Source organism: Poromitra crassiceps (assembly GCF_964638095.1).
Source record: "Poromitra crassiceps genome assembly, chromosome: 6".
Lineage (NCBI taxonomy): Eukaryota > Metazoa > Chordata > Actinopteri > Beryciformes > Melamphaidae > Poromitra > Poromitra crassiceps.
The window spans coordinates 43,818,983-43,842,741 of record NC_139627.1 but is presented as its reverse complement, the minus strand read 5'-3'; the positions used below and the strand labels follow the sequence as shown (position 1 = coordinate 43,842,741).

Here is a 23,759-nt window from a genome sequence, read left to right as displayed (position 1 = left end):
CGGAGGGGGGGAAGGAAAGGAAAAGCTGGGTGTCATCAGCATAGCAGTGATAAGAAAAGCCATGAGATGAGATCACATGGGCAGGGAAAAGCAAGGGGCCCAGGACTGAGCCCTGGGAGACACCGGTGGTAAGAGGGCGGGATCTGGAGAGGGACCCTCTCCATAAGACCTGGTATGAGATCTCTCTGCAGTAGACGAACCTGCATGCCAACCAAACTTGCATTCTTTCTCGACTAGAACACTCTTTGGAAAAAGTAGGTCAGACGTTTTTGAGATACCAAAGTGGTTTTACATGTTGCCAAAAAATACAATTTAATTGGCTGCTTCTATCTGCTAATAATGAGTGTGAAAAGGAGCAAACATTGATGGTTATGGTCATATGGTCCTATTTTAACATTCCTCTAAATCTGGCTTGAAAAGGCCCACATTTTTAGTTCGCCCTCTGGCACGCCCTGTCTTTCTGTGGCACAGCCAATGTGGTTTGGAGGCGTGTGTATGCGTGTGTGTGTGTGTGTGTGTGCGTGCGCGCGCGTGCGTGAACACGTGTGTGTAAGAGAGAGAGAGAAAAACTAAGAGGGAGAGGGTAAGACAGGAAAGGAGTGTGTGTGTCTTTCTCTCTCTCTCTCTCTCTCTCTCTCTCTCTCTCTGTGTGGGTGGGTGGGTGTGTTTGAGTGTGTAACCTACTATATAGCTTGCCTTTCCATTTGAGTGATGTCACCTCAGCTCACCCTCTCACTACTAAGTCATTCACTGGGGAGATACAAAACCACCAGAGGGGAAACAACAAGGTAACAACAAGGTAAGCAAGTCTTTCAGCCGTTATCACAGTGCTACTTTACATTTTTGTTTGAATGGTTAAATGTAGTTAGTGACATCGTATCAAAATATGTTCCTGTCAGAGCCCTGAGGTCCTCAGATTCCCTCCAATTATTTATTCCACTGTCTAGAACTAAAACATATGGAGAGGCTGCTTTTAGTTCCTATGCGCCTAGACTGTGGAATAACCTTCCTTTAGAAATCAGACATTCTTCAGTCGATATTTTTAAGAAAAATCTAAAGACCTACCTCTATAAAAGGGCATTCTGTTAGGAACCATTATTTTCACTGATTTTAATTTGTACCATATTTCCCATCATTCATTTTTATGCTTATTTTACGCTTTGCTCATTTTACCACTATTCTGTTTTGTGTGTTTTGCTGACATTTTATTTCACTATTTTATCTTTCTGTAAAGCACATTGATTGGCATTTTATGTTTGAAATGTACTATATAAATAAAGTTTATTATTATTATTATTATTATTATTATTAGTTAAGTTATTGAATTTTCAGACGAACTCCAGTTAATTAAATTATCTGAATGTGTCCACTCAGCAGATTTACCTAATTTCAAATAGAGGAGGGTACATTATTGTGATAGTCTCGGCTCCCAGACGTTTGCGGCACCAACAGCGCCACGGATAGAGACTGAGAACTAAGTCTAGTATTGTGAGGACTTTGCGTGACTATTGTGAGGACTTTGTGTGACTAATGTAAGGACTTTGTGTGACTATTGAGGACTTTGCGTGACTATTGTGAGGACTTTGCGTGACTATTGAGAGGACTTTGTGTGACTATTGTGAGGACTTTTAACCTGACGCTGCCAGATGGATGGTTTGGCTCCACATTACGTTTCACTAAACCAGTCGATCTGGGAATGCAGTAACCCGACCCGCTGACGGAGACGGGCACTTTTTCCAAGCTACTTGGCAGGTGATTGGATGACCCATCTGTCTATCACCGCTGGTGCGTGTTAACTTCAACCAATCAGATCGCCATGCCTCTGACGTCACGTTTGCGACCGGAGGAAGGTGCCTGTGCCTGATCTCCGTGGTAGTCTATCATTGATTGAGTCCTCACCGTCCTCATCGTCGTAAAGTCGCCTTCGAAGCATGACGTTCGATTATAACGAACTAGTTGTGTGGCTTAGCCTTCCCAAATGTTGAGGGTCGTTTTTTAGAATTTAATACATAGAATTGGGAACGTTACATTCAATTTCATTCAGACTGCCTGTCACTTCCGCGGCGGCAGCCATGTTGACGAGTGAAAAGAACTACAAAGACCATGTACCCACTACTTGCCCAGACGAGCCTAAGCCCGCCTAAGGCTGCCGCTGATTCGTCGAGCCGGCCATGGTTCGGCCAATCATCTTAACTGCCTGTGCATGACAAGATGGATTACGTCGAGAGAATCTCTTTTGATCTCGCCAGGTTATCCATCTTGCAAGCAAGGTTAGAGGACTTTGGCACCAGCGTCAATATAACAACAGGTGTGCAAAGGACTTGTCTTTCATATTATAGAGCGAATCCCCATGACGTGGCAGTGAAGGTCCCTTCCGGGTAGACACCTGCCATTTTATTTCAATTGTGGAGATATCACAAACTTGTTTATTGTTTATTTGTTGTTGTTGTCATTTTCAGCCATAACTGTAACGTTAAAGATTACCCTAAACACGGTGGTCCGACCTATCTGATGTTTGTCTGTGCTTATTTTATGTATTGTGTTAATAAACCAAATCTCCCCAATAGGACAAGCTGCACCTGTTTTGGGTGAACTCAAGCTGTAATTGTTTTTATTCTGTGGTCCAACAGGTAAATTAGGTCTCTAAACTAACATTAGTGAGTGTTGTTAATTAAGTCAAGTCAAGTTTATTTGTACAGCACATTTCATACACAGAGGCAATTCAAAGTGCTTCACATAAAATGGTTGACAGGAAAATAAAAGAATAAAAGAAGAGAATAAAATGGACATTTAAAAGCATCACAACAAAACTTAAAAAAAAGAGTATAAAAAGTGCATTAAGCAACAGGCGCAGCAGTTGCAAAAAGAGCTAAAAACTTATAGAGGACTCATTGGGTTTGCATAATAGAATAAATCAATTTATCTATATTTAGTCCCCCGACATCATGACTACCGTATATAAGAAACATGACTACACACACATAAAAATCAGGTCTAGGTACGGTGTCCTCTTTTAAGCTTCCCATACGCGTGCGTCCCTCCTGACGCATCACCTCACCCTCTTGTGAGTATATCCGTATTACGGAACCACCCCCCAGACCTGCAGCTTTTAGCAGTAATTGCAATCATCTATGTTTTAAAACCAATTGTACAATAGTGATTGAGAAACAGCTGTCAGCAGTTAAAAGCGACGGTAAACATAAAAGTCTTTAGTCTATTTTTAAAAGTAAGTAAAGTTGGAGCAGATCTGAGGTCTTCAGGCAATTTGTTCCAGCTAGCAGAAGCATAGTGGGTAAATGCAGCCTTCCCATGATTTGATTTGATCCTAGGGACAGTTAATAAGCTGGACCCTGCTGACCTAAGAGGTCTAGACGGTTCGTAGCGTGGGAGCAATTCAGCTATGTATTTTGGGCCTAGGCCATTACGTGATTTATAGACTAATAACAGTATTTTAAAATCTATTCTATGACACACTGGCAACCAGTGTAACGACTTAACACATTGACTGCCAGCCCTTTTTTCAATGCTGTAGGTAGGTTCTGCCAGTTTTTTTTTTGAGGATTCTGGCTCATTTTACAAGAGCCGAGGATTCTTTTCTGTTAAGACTTCGTGAACACCAATCATCTAAAAAGAACTAATAGAATGTGTGCTTTCTCTGTCTAAAAGAGTTAGTTTGTAGAGTTAGTAGTTATGTAGATATTAGCCGTTGAGTACAGCATGGTTTCAGAGATTTTCAGAGAGTTTTGAGATAAATGGATTTTTAGAACCACCTCACGTGCCTGTGATTATGGGTGCCCTTGGGCAAGTCTGTATACTGTATTGTGTGTGTGTGTGTGTGTGTGTGTGTGTGTGTGTCTCCAAACTCCTCCCTCCGTCTGTGCTGCTGCTGCTGGCTCCGCGGCCGCTCTCGGGCAGTCTGGATTACTGTAAAACGGGCTCGTTCGTTTCTTGAGGTGTCGGCTGAGAGCTTTGAAGAAGCTTTTGCGATTCTGGTCTTATTTATGCTCAAAGGTACTCGAGTGTGTGTGTGCGCGCGCGCGCGCGTGTGTGTGTGTGTGTGTGTGTGTGTGTGTGTGTGTGTGTGTGTGTGAAATCGAAAGCGTTTTCGCCCAGCTATTTCCTTGAAAATTAGAATGGCTTTCTCCCGCGGACCCGCGGCTGTTTTTTGCTCGGCTTTCTCTCTGTCTGGAGAGCACTGTCGCCACCTAGCTGGTCGGTAAAATAGATTATACACATTATCTTCCTCCAATATTGGTATAGGAGACGTAAAAGGGGTTGATCGATGTCCCACCGTCAAAAAAAAAAAATGTTTATGTAAGCCGAGATATCTCGTCCTTGGCACTCAACGGTTGGATCCTGTAAGCCGAGATATCTCGTCATTGGCACTCAACGTGTTAAGAACTGGAGTGATATGATCAGCTTTCTTAGTCTTCGTTAGAACTCTAGCAGCAGCATTCTGAATGAGCTGAAGTTGCCTAAGTTATTTTTTGGAGAGACCAGAGAAAAGGCTATTGCAGTAGTCTAACCTACTATAGGCGTGAATTAGTCTTTCTAGATCCTGTCTGGAGATGTAGCCCCTAATTCTTGCTATATTTTTAAGAGGATAAAAAGCAGATTTTCTGATTGACTTAATGTGGGAGTTAAAGTGGAGATCGGAATCAATAATAACGCCAAGATTTTTGACTTGATCCTTAGGCTTCAGGGATCGAGACTCAAGGCGTGCAGTGATTTTAAGCCTTTGTTCTTTGGGACCAAAGACAATCACCTCTGTTTTGTCTTTGTTTAGCTGTAGGAAATTCTGGCACATCCAGTTATTTATTTGATCAATGCACTGGTACAATGATTCTATGGGAGCATAGTCAGCTGAGGAAAGAGTTATATACAACTGAATATGAAGTCATCAAACATGCATTTTACACTTAATAATTGTATCTTTATCTCAGTTGTTACCGACCCAGTTTGCCCAACTCCATTCAACTGTATGTATACCTGACGCCTGCATTGTCTACCCGGTAGTGATGCGCGGGTCACCCAGAACCTGCCAGGTCCCGTGGGCGAGAGAGAGAGGGGGGAGAGAGACAGAGTTATTAGCTACTTTGTACACCTTGGAGAGGGTTAGGGTTAGGGTTGCTGCGCTCCTCCTGAGTCCGGAGACATATTACATTAAATTGGCCGCTGCGGGCTGCTGGGTTGGGCTGGGTTGGGAATTTTCAGATAGTTTAACGGGCTGGGCGGGGCGGGCTGGCTCCAATGATGGGTTGGGTTGGGGCGGGCCTTAAAAAACCCTGAACCGCGCATCACTACTACCCGGACGTTATTGTAAACAAGTGGGTGATTTGGTCTATAGTCTTTAAGGAGTCAGGACCGCTATAGTCAAAAGGAAACTGTTGTTGCCATATGCAATAGTTATATTGCAAAGACCCCTAGGTACAGAAGAGAGCAGCAGCAATGCCAGCAGACCTTGTCTAAGTCAGACACTACATGTGGGAGGAGCTGGGGTGCAGGTGGGGTGCAAGCGGCTTGCAGAGGAAGCAGAAAAGGATAGGTGCACCGAAGCAGCTAAGGTGCCCTGGACAGTATGTTAAATAAGGTGCCCTGGATGAGATTTACCAATTGATACCTAGAAGGAAACCAGCTGAGCCATCAGCTGATGTGGGCTGGGGGTGTGAGCTGAGCTTGACTTCAGGGCCACCCTGAACTAACACTATGCTCATATTATGGAGTACCGCAGGGGTGACGTATTTTGTAGGCTTATCCAGAAATCGTGGCCATTTGGTTCTTCAGTGGAAAAGTCTATGGGGTTTTAGAATGGGGATTTCACTTAAATGCATAAAATAAGGTCTGTGGTTAACAAAAGTTTATGGGAACGCAAATTTGGGTTCAACATGATACTCTTCACAAACGTGAATAACTTGTATGCCTTTTGAAGCGTTTTATAAAAATCACTTGAAGAAAAAACGCATTTACGTTCCAAAAGTCATAAAAGTTATTCACGTTTGTGAAGATGATCATGCAGAACCCAGATTCGCGTTCCCATAAACTTTTGTTAACCACAGACCTGATTTTATGCATTTAAGCCAAACCCCAATGTCAAATCCCATAGACTTTTCCACGGAAGAACCCAAAAGTATAGTTCCGGACTCATTCCTGCAGCTCTCTATTATATCATATTATTATATCATATCATGTTCTTTCCTGGCACCACTGAGTCCATCATTACAAGGTGGCATGGCCAAGCTTCATTCAAACCCACAGAACTTCATTTAACATTTTAGTCAAGAACAAGATTTCCAAAGACATCAAATCATGAATTACAAGGAAATGTATAATGACGGCATCATCTCGATGTTTTTCGCTCCATTTGATGTGCAGCCACAAAAACTGCCATCTTGTATTTGAAATATTTCATTCAATCTAAGTAGAGCTTCAAGAAAGAGTTGTGACAGCAGATACAGAATATGGATGTGATGTACAATTTCTATTTAGGGGGGGGGGGGGGACGGGGGGTTAGGGTAAAGTCAGCTAAAGTCAGGGTACAAGGGGTTAAAAGCAAAACTATGAGAACTGAGTAACCTTTATAATCTTTAAAACTGAACGTTTGCCAGCTCACTCTTGGCACCTTATTGTGGCTGAACAGGGAAGACCATTTGGACTTTCTAAACAGTTTATTGGAGGTGCAAGACTGAGTTTACAATGGCCACATGCGTATGTGTGCTAAAAAAATCAGTTTCAACATTCAAACAACAGGCAAAGGTTTAACTTTCACTACTAGTTTTACATTGTATAGGTTATAAAGGTTATACAGGTTTAATTTACATTTTAAATAATAAAAATACAAAAGGAGAAATGTATGTGCTGTGCAGAAAGAGATGAGGACCTTCTAAAACATCTAACTCCAAAAGAAAAGGAAGAGAAAACAGGCAAAATAATAACACTGATTTGCTGCTCTCAATTTCTCTCCAGCCGTTTCCTATTAACTCATTCATGGCCAGTTTAGGACTGCCAATATTTAGCACAGGCCAAAGATTTTCATAATTGTTGGTCATCTTTCAAGACCCACAGTAAATTATCTATTAGCACCAGAGTGATTTGCAATACCTCAAAATGAAGATGTACGTCTCTGGGTTCACCAGGAAAAAAAAAAGTGAGCTTTTAGCATGTTCTGTACTCTACTTATATCCATTTATATACACCCTGTTTTCACCCAAAAGGTCTCTTTGAGAAGGAAAATAGGAGAAAAACGCCTTTTTGTAAAGAAGACAATCTCAGGCAGATCTCGCTCTCAATTCTTTTATTTTGAACTGTATTGACATCAGACATGTAAATACTATTCGTTATGATACAAATGACAAAAAAAAAATATATATATATATATACACATGAAGTGCTTTTTTTACATTCAACAATGCAGTTTACTCAGTGTGAGTGAGCGTGAATGTGTGTGCGCGGGGCCCATGTGTGTCTCTTTAGATTACATTTCGTCATTTAGCACACTTTTATCCAAAGCGACTTACAATGTCACATTCTGTCAACATTAGTGGAATCAACTGTGGAACATCATCTACACAGATACACCCTTGCAGCAAGCAGTAGAGTAACATCAATGTTTTTTTTGTTTTGTTTTTTTGGGGGGGGGGGGGCGGTTTGGGGTGAAGAAGGGGGGGAAGATGCTAGATGGGGGGAGGGGGTTTGGGGTGGAGAGGGGGGGGGAAAGATGCTACATCAAAAGGGTTAGTTCAGGAGGGACTCAAGTGGAGCTTGAAAAGGCGAGTTTTTTTTCCAAAAGGTGGACTCACTGAAAACGAATAAAAAGTTGAAAAAAAAGATGGGCAGGGATTCGGCCGTCCTGACCTCAGTGGGGAGTTCGTTCTACCACTGAGGGGAATTTACTCTTTATAGTTCAGGGTGTCATGGTAGACCTCAAAGCAGGGGACCCTGCACAAGGGGATGCGGCAGAAGTGGCACTGGAAACGTGTCTCCTTTCTCTTTTTGTTGCCCAGACACACCTTGCATTTCTTAGCTGGGTTGTCATTTTTGGGGGTGGGGTCATTCCTGACAGGGAAATGCTTTGCCAGGTTGGCAGACAGCCTACTCGGACGGTCAGCGTAGGGAACTCTATGGAGCTTTGTGGCAGTGGTCCACGCCTGTATCAGACTCTCCTGGAATGCATACATGGTCTTTACTGTGCCCTGTGGGTTTTTAGCTCTGTATAGGACGAAAGCGTTGTGGAGGCAGATTTGGAACATGTACAGAACAAATTTAGTTGTCCATTTATACGACTTCCTGATGAACGGGTAGTACGAAATCATTTGATCCAGCCTATCAACACCGTTCATAGACTGGTTGTACTCTACCACAGAGACAGGCTTCTCCTTCACCACCTTCCCCCTCACACCTTTCTTCCACGTCAAGACCTGTCTCATCTCGTTCTGGTGAAATGTGGATACCATTCTCACAACATTTGTGTCCCGCCATGCCAAGCACAGAACCCGGTCAGTGTGGAAGGCAATTCTGCCCCCTGGTTGCAGGGTGGCCTTCTCAGCATGGTGTACAGCTGGTGGTTCTCCTCTATGCTTTCGCAGTGTGCCACATACATGTGTCCCCAGATCTAGCAGGATATCACACATGTTTACAGAATTATAAAAGTTATCCATGTACAGTTTGTAGCCCTGCTGTTCCAGCCCCAACAGGAGACCACACACTGTATCTACAAGAGATTTACCGTCTCCACAATAAGGCATCAAATTATAACAAAATCCTGTCTGGGACTCACATAACACATAACTTTTGATCCCGTAACGCACAGGTTTCTGTGGGTTAAAAACTTTGAAGCTCAATCTGCCTCTCCACAGTAAAGTTCCTTCATCTATTGAGATGTTCTGGCCTGGCTGGTAGAGTTCCTGGAACTTGTTCACTAGCATGTCTAAGACTGGGCGGACTTTATGCAACCTGTCATCATTGTTTCTCACTGCTGTGTTGTCAGTAAAATGCAGGAAACGCAGTATGATCTGGAACCTGTTTTGGGACATTGTCTTTCCAAAATAGGGGGTCTCCAGCACCTCGTTCGTGGACCAGTAACTCTCCAGGTCAGGCTTTCCAATGAGCCCAGTCAGGAAGAGGAGCCCTAGGAAGGCCTTCAGTTCAGCAATGTCAACAGAATTCCATGCATCGAGCCTGACACTCGTTGCGCCAGCCTCAATTGTCTGCTGTGCATACAGGTTGGTCTGGTCCACAACATACTGCAGCAGCTCTTCAGTCAGGATGAGTTCCAGGAAATCGACCGGCTTGTCCGACTCCAGCGCAGCAGCACTGTTGAGCAGGCCAGGAACAGCAGTGAACGGGATGTCTTCTGGCTCCCACGGCACTTCATCCATGCAGTACCATTGCTGCTCTGGATACAGGATAGGTGTTATAAAAATATAGAAATACAAATACATTACTATAGCACACTCACACACACACAAGCTTGTAGATCAGCTATATTGGGCAAAGAGGGAAAATGAACATACCTTTGGTGTCTTTCTTTTTCCCCTTCTTGGGTTGCTGTCCCTCCATTGGCTCTCCATCTGCACCACGGCCTGTAAATAAAGAAATACATACATTACAATACAATTTACAACACACACACAACATGTATAATTGTGAGCTTGTAGATCAGCCATTTTGGACAAAGACACAAAAGAGGGAAACAAGATCTTACCTTTTGATCTAGGTTGTTTTTTCTTTGATGTGGGCTCACTGGGTTGTGCAACAATCGGCTCCTCAGGCTCCTCATCTGAAATAAAAGCAATATATCCTCAGTAAACTATATAATCACATTTAGTACAGAGAGACAGTGTATTGTACTAGTGTCTCAGTAAACTATATAATCACATTTAGTACAGAGAGACAGTGTAGTGTCTCAGTAAACTATATAATCACATTTAGTACAGAGACAGTGTAGTGTACTAGTGTCTCAGTAAACTATATAATCACATTTAGTACAGAGACAGTGTAGTGTACTAGTGTCTCAGTAAACTATATAATCACATTTAGTACAGACACAGTGTAGTGTACTAGTCTCAGTAAACTATACGATCATAGAATGCAGAGATAGTGTAGTCAGTAGTCACACACACACACACACACACACACACACACACACACACACACACACACACTGATGACATCATCACTGGGACTTTGTGCGTGAAGCTGGTACTGGTACTGTCTGTACAATATGCATATATCAACAACAAAATTACTCCTTACCACGATCATCGGGGTCCTGTCGCATTGGATTCCAGTCTTCCTCCCCCTCGACATGGACAACTGGCAACGGTGTGACCATCTCCTCTTCAGATGAATGGGAGCTTGATGGCTGAGAGTCAAAGTCACTTTCCATGTAATCCCGGGGCGTCTTTGCACGGCGCAAATGCGCCCTGGAAAATGGCTCCTCCTGGGGAATCATGTCTGTTGTTGTGTTGCCCTCGATCTCCTCCTCGTCACTAAGTTCTGACTCCGTCTCGTCTCGCAAATGCGCCCTGGAAAATGGCTCCTCCTGGGGAATCATGTCTGTTGTGTTGCCCCCGATCTCCTCCTCGTCACTAAGTTCTGACTCAGTCTCGTCTCGTTCGGGCTGGGACACAGGAGGCTTGGGTTTGGGACCAGGCGCTGGAACCGGATCGATGGTGGTCACGGGTTTGACTACCAAGAACATCTCATCCAGTGTCCGCTGCCCAGCAGCAAGGCCAGCAGCAAGGCGAACAGCTCGGGCACCGCCGCGCCGAGGGGCGATGCGGTGTTTGGTCTTTCCTTTTGCCTTCACCATGACTGACTAGACTATGACTACTACAACTAACTAACTAAACTATACTACAGACTATACTACAACTAACGCTAACTAAACTGACGACTATAGGCTACTAGCTACTGTAATCTCTTCAACTTCAACTTCAACTCCAACTCAACTCAGCACACTGTCACAACCGTACACAATGGCGTCTCTCTCCTACTCTGCAAAGAGGCAGCGTTTCTCACGGCTTTTGTCTTCTTGCCTCCTCCCCCATTTCAAAAAAACAGCTGCGGTATGTGTTTGATCGCGTGCTGTCGGCTACCCTTTGAAGGCAGGGACCTGTGTCTGTGTCACAGGCTGGGAAAGTGTTTGCTGCACGCGCTGCACTAATAAAACCAAAAACACGTCAAACACGTCTTTGGCGTGGATGGCTATTTCTGATAAGACGTCAAAGACGTCTTTGGCGGTGAATGAGTTAATTAAATTATCTGAATGTGTCCACTCAGCAGATTTACCTCATTTCAAATAGAGGAGGGTACATTATTGTGATAGTCTCGGCTCCCAGACGTTTGCGGCACCAACAGCGCCACGGATAGAGACTGAGAACTAAGTCTAGTATTGTGAGGACTTTGCGTGACTATTGTGAGGACTTTGTGTGACTAATGTAAGGACTTTGTGTGACTATTGAGGACTTTGCGTGACTATTGTGAGGACTTTGCGTGACTATTGAGAGGACTTTGTGTGACTATTGTGAGGACTTTTAACCTGACGCTGCCAGATGGATGGTTTGGCTTCACATTACGTTTCACTAAACCAGTCGATCTGGGAATGCAGTAACCCGACCCGCTGACGGAGACGGGCACTTTTTCCAAGCTACTTGGCAGGTGATTGGATGACCCATCTGTCTATCACCGCTGGTGCGTGTTAACTTCAACCAATCAGATCGCCATGCCTCTGACGTCACGTTTGCGACCGGAGGAAGGTGCCTGTGCCTGATCTCCGTGGTAGTCTATCATTGATTGAGTCCTCACCGTCCTCATCGTCGTAAAGTCGCCTTCGAAGCATGACGTTCGATTATAACGAACTAGTTGTGTGGCTTAGCCTTCCCAAATGTTGAGGGTCGTTTTTTAGAATTTAATACATAGAATTGGGAACGTTACATTCAATTTCATTCAGACTGCCTGTCACTTCCGCGGCGGCAGCCATGTTGACGAGTGAAAAGAACTACAAAGACCATGTACCCACTACTTGCCCAGACGAGCCTAAGCCCGCCTAAGGCTGCCGCTGATTCGTCGAGCCGGCCATGGTTCGGCCAATCATCTTAACTGCCTGTGCATGACAAGATGGATTACGTCGAGAGAATCTCTTTTGATCTCGCCAGGTTATCAATCATCCATCATCAGGTGTGCAAAGGACTTGTCTTTCATATTATAGAGCGAATCCCCATGATGTGGCAGTGAAGGTCCCTTCCGGGTAGACACCTGCCATTTTATTTCAATTGTGGAGATATCACAAACTTGTTTATTGTTTATTTGTTGTTGTTGTCATTTTCAGCCATAACTGTAACGTTAAAGATTACCCTAAACACGGTGGTCCGACCTATCTGATGTTTGTCTGTGCTTATTTTATGTATTGTGTTAATAAACCAAATCTCCCCAATAGGACAAGCTGCACCTGTTTTGGGTGAACTCAAGCTGTAATTGTTTTTATTCTGTGGTCCAACAGGTAAATTAGGTCTCTAAACTAACATTAGTGAGTGTTGTTAATTAAGTCAAGTCAAGTTTATTTGTATAGCACATTTCATACACAGAGGCAATTCAAAGTGCTTCACATAAAATGGTTGACAGGAAAATAAAAGAATAAAAGAAGAGAATAAAATGGACATTTAAAAGCATCACAACAAAACTTAAAAAAAAGAGTATAAAAAGTGCATTAAGCAACAGGCGCAGCAGTTGCAAAAAGAGCTAAAAACTTATAGAGGACTCATTGGGTTTGCATAATAGAATAAATCAATTTATCTATATTTAGTCCCCCGACATCATGACTACCGTATATAAGAAACATGACTACACACACGTAAAAATCAGGTCTAGGTACGGTGTCCTCTTTTAAGCTTCCCATACGCGTGCGTCCCTCCTGACGCATCACCTCACCCTCTTGTGAGTATATCCGTATTACGGAACCACCCCCCAGACCTGCAGCTTTTAGCAGTAATTGCAATCATCTATGTTTTAAAACCAATTGTACAATAGTGATTGAGAAACAGCTGTCAGCAGTTAAAAGCGACGGTAAACATAAAAGTCTTTAGTCTATTTTTAAAAGTAAGTAAAGTTGGAGCAGATCTGAGGCCTTCAGGCAATTTTTTCCAGCTAGCAGAAGCATAGTGGGTAAATGCAGCCTTCCCATGATTTGATTTGATCCTAGGGACAGTTAATAAGCTGGACCCTGCTGACCTAAGAGGTCTAGACGGTTCGTAGCGTGGGAGCAATTCAGCTATGTATTTTGGGCCTAGGCCATTACGTGATTTATAGACTAATAACAGTATTTTAAAATCTATTCTATGACACACTGGCAACCAGTGTAACGACTTAACACATTGACTGCCAGCCCTTTTTTCAATGCTGTAGGTAGGTTCTGCCAGTTTTTTTTTTGAGGATTCTGGCTCATTTTACAAGAGCCGAGGATTATTTTCTGTTAAGACTTCGTGAACACCAATCATCTAAAAAGAACTAATAGAATGTGTGCTTTCTCTGTCTAAAAGAGTTAGTTTGTAGAGTTAGTAGTTATGTAGATATTAGCCGTTGAGTACAGCATGGTTTCAGAGATTTTCAGAGAGTTTTGAGATAAATGGATTTTTAGAACCACCTCACGTGCGTGTGATTATGGGTGCCCTTGGGCAAGTCTGTATACTGTATTGTGTGTGTGTGTGTGTGTGTGTGTGTGTGTGTGTGTGTGTGTGTGTGTGTGTGTCTCCAAACTCCTCCCTCCGTCTGTGCTGCTGCTGCTGGCTCCTGCTGGCTCCGCGGCCGCTCTCGGGCAGTCTGGATTACTGTAAAACGGGCTCGTTCGTTTCTTGAGGTGTCGGCTGAGAGCTTTGAAGAAGCTTTTGCGATTCTGGTCTTATTTATGCTCAAAGGTACTCGCGCGTGTGTGTGTGTGTGTGTGTGTGTGTGTGTGTGTGTGTGTGTGTGTGTGTGTGTGTGAAATCGAAAGCGTTTTCGCCCAGCTATTTCCTTGAAAATTAGAATGGCTTTCTCCCGCGGACCCGCGGCTGTTTTTTGCTCGGCTTTCTCTCTGTCTGGAGAGCACTGTCGCCACCTAGCTGGTCGGTAAAATAGATTACCGTAAATTCCGGACTATAAGCCGCGGCTTTTTTCCCGTTTTTTGGCCCCTGCGGCTTATATAACGGTGCGTCTTATCTATGGATTTTTTCAGAAAAAAAAAAAAAAAAAAAAAAAATCTCTCTTTTTTAGCACTCTTTCTAACTATAAATCCACTTCTGTTTTAATTTCCTCTCTTGCCCTCTTTTCACCACACCGCGGACACTGTGTGCACTGTAAAAATAAACAACGGTGGTGTTGTGTTATGTTGTTTTGTTGAAATGTTACGGTAATACGGTAAATGGGAGCTTCCTCAAACAGCCATCTCTTTCCCGACAATCCCCTCTGTGCGTGACCACTTACATATGGTAATTACGGTAAGCAAACGGCCACAAGCCCATCAACTCCCTCCCCCGACTACCAGGAGAAAATCACAAACTTCGGCGAATTCACACAAAGGAAGATCAAGGAATATTCCATCGAACCGGAGCAGATCATAAATATGGATGAAGTGCCTTTGACGTTCGACCTGCCACTCACTCGGACTGTTAACAAGAAGCGCCCTGGAGGATTCTTTCACCAAAAAAAAGCTTTGCTCGTTCTCGACAGCATGAGAACGAGCAGTAGATGATCATGAGGTGGTTTTTCAGACGTGTCGATATAGCAGTTTATCGCAAAAGTGTAATGGAAACACATTTTTCGCATTTGCACGTCATGTGACCCATATTATCCCTTGGAAAAGGAGCGGAAAATAAGTTTGGTAAGTAAGGTTCGATAGCCGTGTCAAAACCTCCGCAGCAAGTGGAAAACTTTGAAGCAACGCTACCTAGCAGAAAGACGAGTGTTGTGCAAAAGCGTAGCCGGGCAAATTAGATAATGTTTAATGGCAGAAATCGGTCCATGGTGACAGCAGGCTGCCTGTGTGCGCGCATTTGGCACAGCGGCGAGATGAGAGGATGAAAAGCACACACTGGTGCGGTGGTGCTGTCTGAAGTGAATACAGTGACTGTGAGTAGGCTAATACATTGCACACGTTTCAGGTGCAATTATAGAACCAAATCAGCCTTTTCCCCCCTCCATCTCTAAATCGGACCAGTTGTAGGCTATTAGGCTACCTTTTTTCCTCTGCCTGTCGCGCTGACTGCATTCACGCAGCCAGCAACATTTTGCGACTCATTTTCTTTTGAATTGATAATCAGGCTCGTTTATATGCATTGTAACTTCATGTTGGGATTTCCATTGACCATTGGTTGGATTTGAGCATGCAGGGGACGGGATATGGGGCAGATCCCCGTGCGTAATCACTGTGGCAGCTGCTGCAACGGGGAATCACTCAAACGCAACTTCAATGGAAACGCCTACAAGTCGCAATTGTACATTGTCGAAGTTGTAGAAATATCGCAATTCTTTTGCGAAAAACTGTAATGGAAACACAGCTATAGATGAAGAGGAGTTCGTTGGTTTTGAGTGACAATGAAGGAGAGAGGAGAGTGGTTGACGAAGCCACCCTGAACCTGTTCGTTTCCGACACTGAAGATGAGGACTTTGGTGGTTTCAGTACGCAGGAAGAAGAGGAAGACGAGCATTAGTGACTTGACTTCTCTGGTTACAGGTTTGCTGCACATATAGCCTATTGTTGTGTGATTTTGTCTGGGGATTAGTGACCTGACTTTTGTTTTGTTTTGTTGAAATGTTAATAAATGGGAGCTTCCCCAAACAGCCATGCTTTCCCGACATTCCTCTCTGTGCACGAACCCTTTCATATGGTAATTAAACATCAAAACACCCGCGGCTTATAGACCGGTGCGGCTTATAGAAGAAAAAAATAGTCAATTTTGGTCCCGCGGCTTATACACCGGTGCGTCTTATAGTCCGGAATTTACGGTATACACATTCTCTTCCTCCAATATTGGTATAGGAGACGTAAAAGGGGTTGATCGATGTCCCACCGTCAAAAAAAAAAAATGTTTATGTAAGCCGAGATATCTCGTCCTTGGCACTCAACGGTTGGATCCTGTAAGCCGAGATATCTCGTCATTGGCACTCAACGTGTTAAGAACTGGAGTGATATGATCAGCTTTCTTAGTCTTCGTTAGAACTCTAGCAGCAGCATTCTGAATGAGCTGAAGTTGCCTAAGTTATTTTTTGGAGAGACCAGAGAAAAGGCTATTGCAGTAGTCTAACCTACTATAGGCGTGAATTAGTCTTTCTAGATCCTGTCTGGACATGTAGCCCCTAATTCTTGCTATATTTTTAAGATGATAAAAAGCAGATTTTCTGATTGACTTAATGTGGGAGTTAAAGTGGAGATCGGAATCAATAATAACGCCAAGATTTTTGACTTGATCCTTAGGCTTCAGGGATCGAGACTCAAGGCGTGCAGTGATTTTAAGCCTTTGTTCTTTGGGACCAAAGACAATCACCTCTGTTTTGTCTTTGTTTAGCTGTAGGAAATTCTGGCACATCCAGTTATTTATTTGATCAATGCACTGGTACAATGATTCTATGGGAGCATAGTCAGCTGAGGAAAGAGTTATATACAACTGAATATGAAGTCATCAAACATGCATTTTACACTTAATAATTGTATCTTTATCTCAGTTGTTACCGACCCAGTTTGCCCAACTCCATTCAACTGTATGTATACCTGACGCCTGCATTGTCTACCCGGTAGTGATGCGCGGGTCACCCAGAACCTGCCAGGTCCCGTGGGCGAGAGAGAGAGGGGGGAGAGAGACAGAGTTATTAGCTACTTTGTACACCTTGGAGAGGGTTAGGGTTAGGGTTGCTGCGCTCCTCCTGAGTCCGGAGACATATTACATTAAATTGGCCGCTGCGGGCTGCTGGGTTGGGCTGGGTTGGGAATTTTCAGATAGTTTAACGGGCTGGGCGGGGCGGGCTGGCTCCAATGATGGGTTGGGTTGGGGCGGGCCTTAAAAAACCCTGAACCGCGCATCACTACTACCCGGACGTTATTGTAAACAAGTGGGTGATTTGGTCTATAGTCTTTAAGGAGTCAGGACCGCTATAGTCAAAAGGAAACTGTTGTTGCCATATGCAATAGTTATATTGCAAAGACCCCTAGGTACAGAAGAGAGCAGCAGCAATGCCAGCAGACCTTGTCTAATCAGACACTACATGTGGGAGGAGCTGGGGTGCAGGTGGGGTGCAAGCGGCTTGCAGAGGAAGCAGAAAAGGATAGGTGCACCGAAGCAGCTAAGGTGCCCTGGACAGTATGTTAAATAAGGTGCCCTGGATGAGATTTACCAATTGATACCTAGAAGGAAACCAGCTGAGCCATCAGCTGATGTGGGCTGGGGGTGTGAGCTGAGCTTGACTTCAGGGCCACCCTGAACTAACACTATGCTCATATTATGGAGTACCGCAGGGGTGACGTATTTTGTAGGCTTATCCAGAAATCGTGGCCATTTGGTTCTTCAGTGGAAAAGTCTATGGGGTTTTAGAATGGGGATTTCACTTAAATGCATAAAATAAGGTCTGTGGTTAACAAAAGTTTATGGGAACGCAAATTTGGGTTCAACATGATACTCTTCACAAACGTGAATAACTTGTATGCCTTTTGAAGCGTTTTATAAAAATCACTTGAAGAAAAAACGCATTTACGTTCCAAAAGTCATAAAAGTTATTCACGTTTGTGAAGATGATCATGCAGAACCCAGATTCGCGTTCCCATAAACTTTTGTTAACCACAGACCTGATTTTATGCATTTAAGCCAAACCCTAATGTCAAATCCCATAGACTTTTCGACTGAAGAACCCGAAAGTATAGTTCCGGACTCATTCCTGCAGCTCTCTATTATATCATATTATTATATCATATCATGTTCTTTCCTGGCAGCACTGAGTCCATCATTACAAAGTGGCATGGCCAAGCTTCATTCAAACCCACAGAACTTCATTTAACATTTTAGTCAAGAACAAGATTTCCAAAGACATCAAATCATGAATTACAAGGAAATGTATAATGACGGCATCATCTCGATGTTTTTCGCTCCATTTGATGTGCAGCCACAAAAACTGCCATCTTGTATTTGAAATATTTCATTCAATATAAGTAGAGCTTCAAGAAAGAGTTGTGACAGCAGATACAGAATATGGATGTGATGTACAATTTCTATTTAGGGGGGGGGGACGGGGGGTTAAGGTCCTTACACACCGAGCACGTATTTCTCGTGCGATTAATTCGCACGTCAATAATATTTTCCGAACCTATATCAGTCAATGCAACCGTGCATACCAACGGCGAAGTTTCGCCCAGCGTTATTGCGGTGTTTATTTTTTCGAACCACGTTCGATTTTTCAGAAATTCGCTTCCGACGTGTACACATCTGTGGCTGTGATTGACAGGTGGGTCAAAACTCGCATCGCAATTACGTGCCGTATATTCGCATCGCTCCCGATGTGTAAGGACCTTTAGGGTAAAGTCAGCTAAAGTCAGGGTACAAGGGGTTAAAAGCAAAACTATGAGAACTGAGTAACCTTTATAATCTTTAAAACTGAACGTTTGCCAGCTCACTCTTGGCACCTTCTTGTGGCTGAACAGGGAAGACCATTTGGACTTTCTAAACAGTTTATTGGAGGTGCAAGACTGAGTTTACAATGGCCACATGCGTATGTGTGCTAAAAAAAATCAGTTTCAACATTCAAACAACAGGCAAAGGTTTAACTTTCACTACTAGTTTTACATTGTATAGGTTATACAGGTTATACAGGTTTAATTTACATTTTAAATAATAAAAATACAAAAGGAGAAATGTATGTGCTGTGCAGAAAGAGATGAGGACCTTCTAAAACATCTAACTCCAAAAGAAAAGGAAGAGAAAACAGGCAAAATAATAACACTGATTTGCTGCTCTCAATTTCTCTCCAGCTGTTTCCTATTAAAGTTTCACTCCAACTCTCAAAACTCTGAAAATGTTGGGTTTAATGCCAAACACCCTTCGTGCCCCCTTTTTTAAGAGACACATTTCAGATGTAAACGTTAGTATTATAATTCTTACCATTAAAAATTATAAATATAATGTCAATAATATAAATTGATGAAAAATGACAGATGATTCCACTCTCCAGAAGGTTACTAAATACTAGGGCTGTCAATCTCCCTCTATAATCAAATTCGAAATTCAGTGCTTTATACATTTTAATATTCGAATTATATTCGAATATTTTTAATTAATTTTTAATTGAATTTAAAAAAAAAAAAAAAAAATTTTTTTTTTGTCTGAGTGAATTGTTGTCTTCTCTTATGTTATGTTCTGATTCTAAATATAGCTGAATCTTTGGGTTTGACCAAGTAAAACTTTTTCTAAGCATTTTACCAAATGTAGATGGAAAAGTGAATGGTGGATGAATATTCAAAATAATATTAGGCTTATCACAAATAGTCCAGCAATGATGTTTATTTAAGAAAACATGTTCCTTGTACAATGTACATACATTAATTGCATTAGAAAATAGGTCAGATAACCAGAGCTTAGTTAATATTCATCAGTGATGTATTGGTGCTGTCTGAAATGCTAAAATAAAATAATTGATAATAAAAAAAGACACAGCCTTTGTTTGAGCTCCTCATCAATAAACAAATAAGTAAACTTTGCCAAAACAACAATGAGCCATGAACAAAAAAAAATCAGTCACGTATTGCACTTAAGAGCTACATGTTTACATTCAGTATAGCAGCTTCAACAGTCAACTTCAGTTAACAATGAATGAACATACATTTTAAGAGCTACAGGTAGGTTTACATCAGTATAGCAGCTTCGACAGTCAACTTCAGTTAACACTCTTTTCTTCAAGTATGTTGTCAGAACTTGTCACTGTTCTAGTGTTCTAAAAAAAAAAAAAAAAAAAAAAATTAAAATAAATAAATAAATATTCGTTTTAAAAAAATAATAATAATCGAATTTCGTTCATAATTATTAAATTCGAATAATATTCGAATATCAAAATTCGTTTCAACAGCCCTACTAAATACATAGTAAATGTCTTGTGCAATGGGAACATCTTCTTCAATGGAAACTCTCTCAGTCGTTCTTATCAGAGTGTGGCTTCCTTTTTCTTGTCTTTTTTAAAGATAAGATCCTTCCATGATGAAGCATTTTTACCGGATGCTTTTGTTGAAGAAACAAGAGAGTTGGCAGTTCAACAGTTTATTCAAGCTGCAAGTTGGAAGGTAAGAAACTCAAAACTGTGACACAGGAATACACTAAATGTTGACTGTTGAGGTTCATGATAATACAGGTCATTACTATGACCATTACTCACACTACTCACACAGGTAAACCTTAAATGTCCCATATCATTTCCATTGCCTCTTTGACTATAAAGGAGATGGTCTAAACATGGTGAAAGTATCAAAACGCATGGTCGGCAACTAAATCCACACAATATTAGAAAATAGAGCCTCTAAATGAGTTGTTTGGACCTATGGTGTCATTATCCTTTTTAAGTGGTGCAGCCGCTTCTATACGTGACATGTGTGTCCGTTTGTAGTATGAGATGTCCGTTTTGTAGCATGAGGGGGCAGGACTAGGGAAAAGGGGCCGTAGCAAGGGATAGGAAGGTGGTAGAGAGCCGTGGGGTGGTTAGAGGAGTGGCTAGAGGGATATGGGGGAGATGAGACAGGGGGCGGGGCTAGGGAAAAGGGGCCGTAGTTAGGGATAGGAAGGTGGTAGAGAGCCGTGGGGTGGTTAGAGGAGTGGCTAGAGGGATGTGGGGGAGATGAGACAGGGGGCGGGGCTAGGGAAAAGGGGCCGTAGTTAGGGATAGGAAGGTGGTAGAGAGCCGTGGGGTGGTTAGAGGAGTGGCTAGAGGGATGTGGGGGAGATGAGACAGGGGGCGGGGCTAGGGAAAAGGGGCCGTAGTTAGGGATCGGAAGCTCATAGAGAGTTGTTATTCCAGGGGTGGGTAGGGGGAGTGACTAGGCGGATGTGAGTGGCGGGGCTAGGGAAAGTGGCCATAGCTAGGGATCGGAAGGTTGTAGAGTCGGGATTCGAGCGATGGGTAGGGGGAGTGGCTAGGGTTACAGTATGTGGGTATGGGGTATTGGGGCCGTAGCTACAGGTCATAGAAGGTCGTAGAGGTCACCATTTTTGTAACATAAGCTTAACCCAGTTGTTTTATTTGCCTAAACATAAGTGAAATTGTTTTAATTGCCTAAACCTAACTGTCACGCATCGGCCCAGTCCAATCTTATATTTATATCGTTGCCTATGGGCGGACTGGTAGTGACTCACATAATGAAATATGGAACAATGAATGAGGCTGGTTTATCAATGAAAGTGCAGGGTACTCACCCACTAACTGTCTGCTCCGGCCTGGGACTCTCTGGATGATCTTCTGTGTGGACTGTACTGAGAGGGCAGCACGCAGGTGCGGCGGCCATTTTAAAGATAACTATGGCAGCCCAAAAAGGACAAAAAGGCGTCACCTACTGTTACAATTCAATACCACACTCCCTCAAAGACAAACCAGCCATAACCAATAAGTGTCTGTGTGCATGCATGAGCATTTGCAATTGCGCAACTGCATGTCACTTGAGGCTGAGCAACTGTGATCTTATCTTTAGGTAAAATTGGCTAAGTGTCTACAGTGTCAGTCACGGTTTGTGAAGTGAAGTGATGTCACTCTGGCAGGTGTGTGTGTGTGTGTGTGTGTGTGTGTGTGTGTGTGTCTGATCTTATCTTACTTAAAATTGTCTAAGTGGGTGGCTGTGTCTGCCTGTCTGCGGCTGTCAGTCACTATTGTGATGTCATCAGTGATGTCAATCGAGCAATTGTGATGTCATCATCAGTGATCCTTGCTGTCTGAGGCTATATAAGTGGTGGGTGTATAAAAGAGGACAAGTGGCACATTATCTCCAGAGTAAGTGGTGGGAGTATACAGTATGTAGGGGGAAGATGACAAGTGGCACATCATCTCCAGAGTCTCCACCCTAGGATTCCTAGTTATTCAAAGTTGAGTAAGTTATATACATCTTATCTTAAAAAATGATTTTAGGGGGTCTTTAAAGAAATAATAGAAATGGCATATCTTATCATAAACCTGAATAATCAAACACAATATCATTTGTGTCATTTGTTTAGAAAAATGTTTAGTCAGAGTGTGATGTGACAGTAGCCTGGGTCAACTGCACATCTCACAAATAACAGCAGCAGCAATGTCAGCAGTACTAATGCAGGATACAGTAGATGCAGGATACAGTAGATGCAGGATACAGTAGATGCAGGATAAACGCATGAAAAGAGATTTGCAGAATCTGTATCTCTTTGCTTCTTATCCTGTTTCCTTCCTCAGAGGAAAACAACATTTGACACAGTTTCCAGTGTTTCCAGATTACTTCAGCCTTTTTTTACCAGTTGGAGTGTCCTACTTTGAACAGCGTGATCCAATCCATCCTTAGCCTATTATTGTGTCACTTTGTGAGACAATACAATTGTGTCACTCCAAACAGAGTAAAACAAACACTTTGAATCATTGGCTCACACTTACACAAATCACACACTCTCAAAATGTCCTGGGTAAAATAAATATATATATATATATATATATATATATATATATATAAAAAATATAATTACAATATGAGGCATGTTGATGTGAGCCAGATGTGTTATTGCCTTAAATTCTTTTTTATTTTTACATTTAACATTTTGAGCTCAGCATTAAAATAAGCTTCGATTTCTATAAAGGTTAGAGCAAAACGCCCTGACAATATTCCTATGACTGTGGAAAGATCACGTGAGAGATAAGTGCTATATGGAAACACATAAAAAATAATTGCAAAGGAAAGAGGTATGAACATATTCATATTAGTATGATCTTCTAGGAGAAGATGTGGGAGGTGGATATGAATCAGTATGTGTCAGATCAAATATAAAGGTTGTAGTGAAAAGCAATCCAAAGATAAAGCTTGTTGAAAATCCCTGTTTAGGGAGACTTTGAAGAATCTAGCGGGGGCATTGGTTTAATGTCAGTGTGATTATTCATGCACCTCCTGGTTCTCCAGTATTCCTCAGCATTTGAAGAATAAATAACTACAAACTTCTCCAAACAAATGAGTCAGAATAGTCCTAAAACGGCCACCCAGGTTGTTTGGATGGCTGACAGTGGAGAAAACAAAACAAAACATAGTAGAATTGTCAACAGTGCGTAGGCCAGTCATTTTATGGGGGGGGGGGGGTCATTTAGGTAGATTTCATTATACATCAGAGTGTCCGTAGCATACATATATATATATATATATATATATATATAGCATGTGTATATATATATATATATATATATATATATATATGTGGGCTCTGTTTGTTTAAAGTTCTGTGTGCACAGCTATGCGGTTTCCGAACTCTCTCTATGTGCCAAATAAAGTACCGTAAATTCCGGACTATAAGCCGCGGCTTTTTTCCCGTTTTTTGGCCTTTTTTGGCCCCTGCGGCTTATATAACGGTGCGGCTTATCTATGGATTTTTTCAAAAAAAAAAAAAAAAACTCTCTTTTTTAGCACTCTTTCTAACTATAAATCCACTTCTGTTTTAATTTCCTCTCTTGCCCTCTTTTAACAACATAACATAACATAACATAACACAACACAGGTAAGCAGAAAGAAAAAGACGAAGCAATCACCGCCATGAATGAGGAAATGA

General features: G+C 42.4%; 1 protein-coding gene across 1 annotated transcript in view; it reads left to right on the top strand.

Annotated features, from left to right (window-relative positions):
- Positions 1-756: 756 nt before the first annotated feature.
- The window catches only part of il1rl1 (interleukin 1 receptor-like 1), a 45,671-nt gene continuing 22,668 nt past the window's right edge, over positions 757-23,759 (top strand). The window contains exons 1-2 of the mRNA XM_083639407.1: positions 757-799; positions 20,189-20,287. The gene's annotated coding sequence lies outside the window, so the exon portion shown is untranslated. The remainder of the gene's footprint in view (positions 800-20,188; positions 20,288-23,759) is intronic.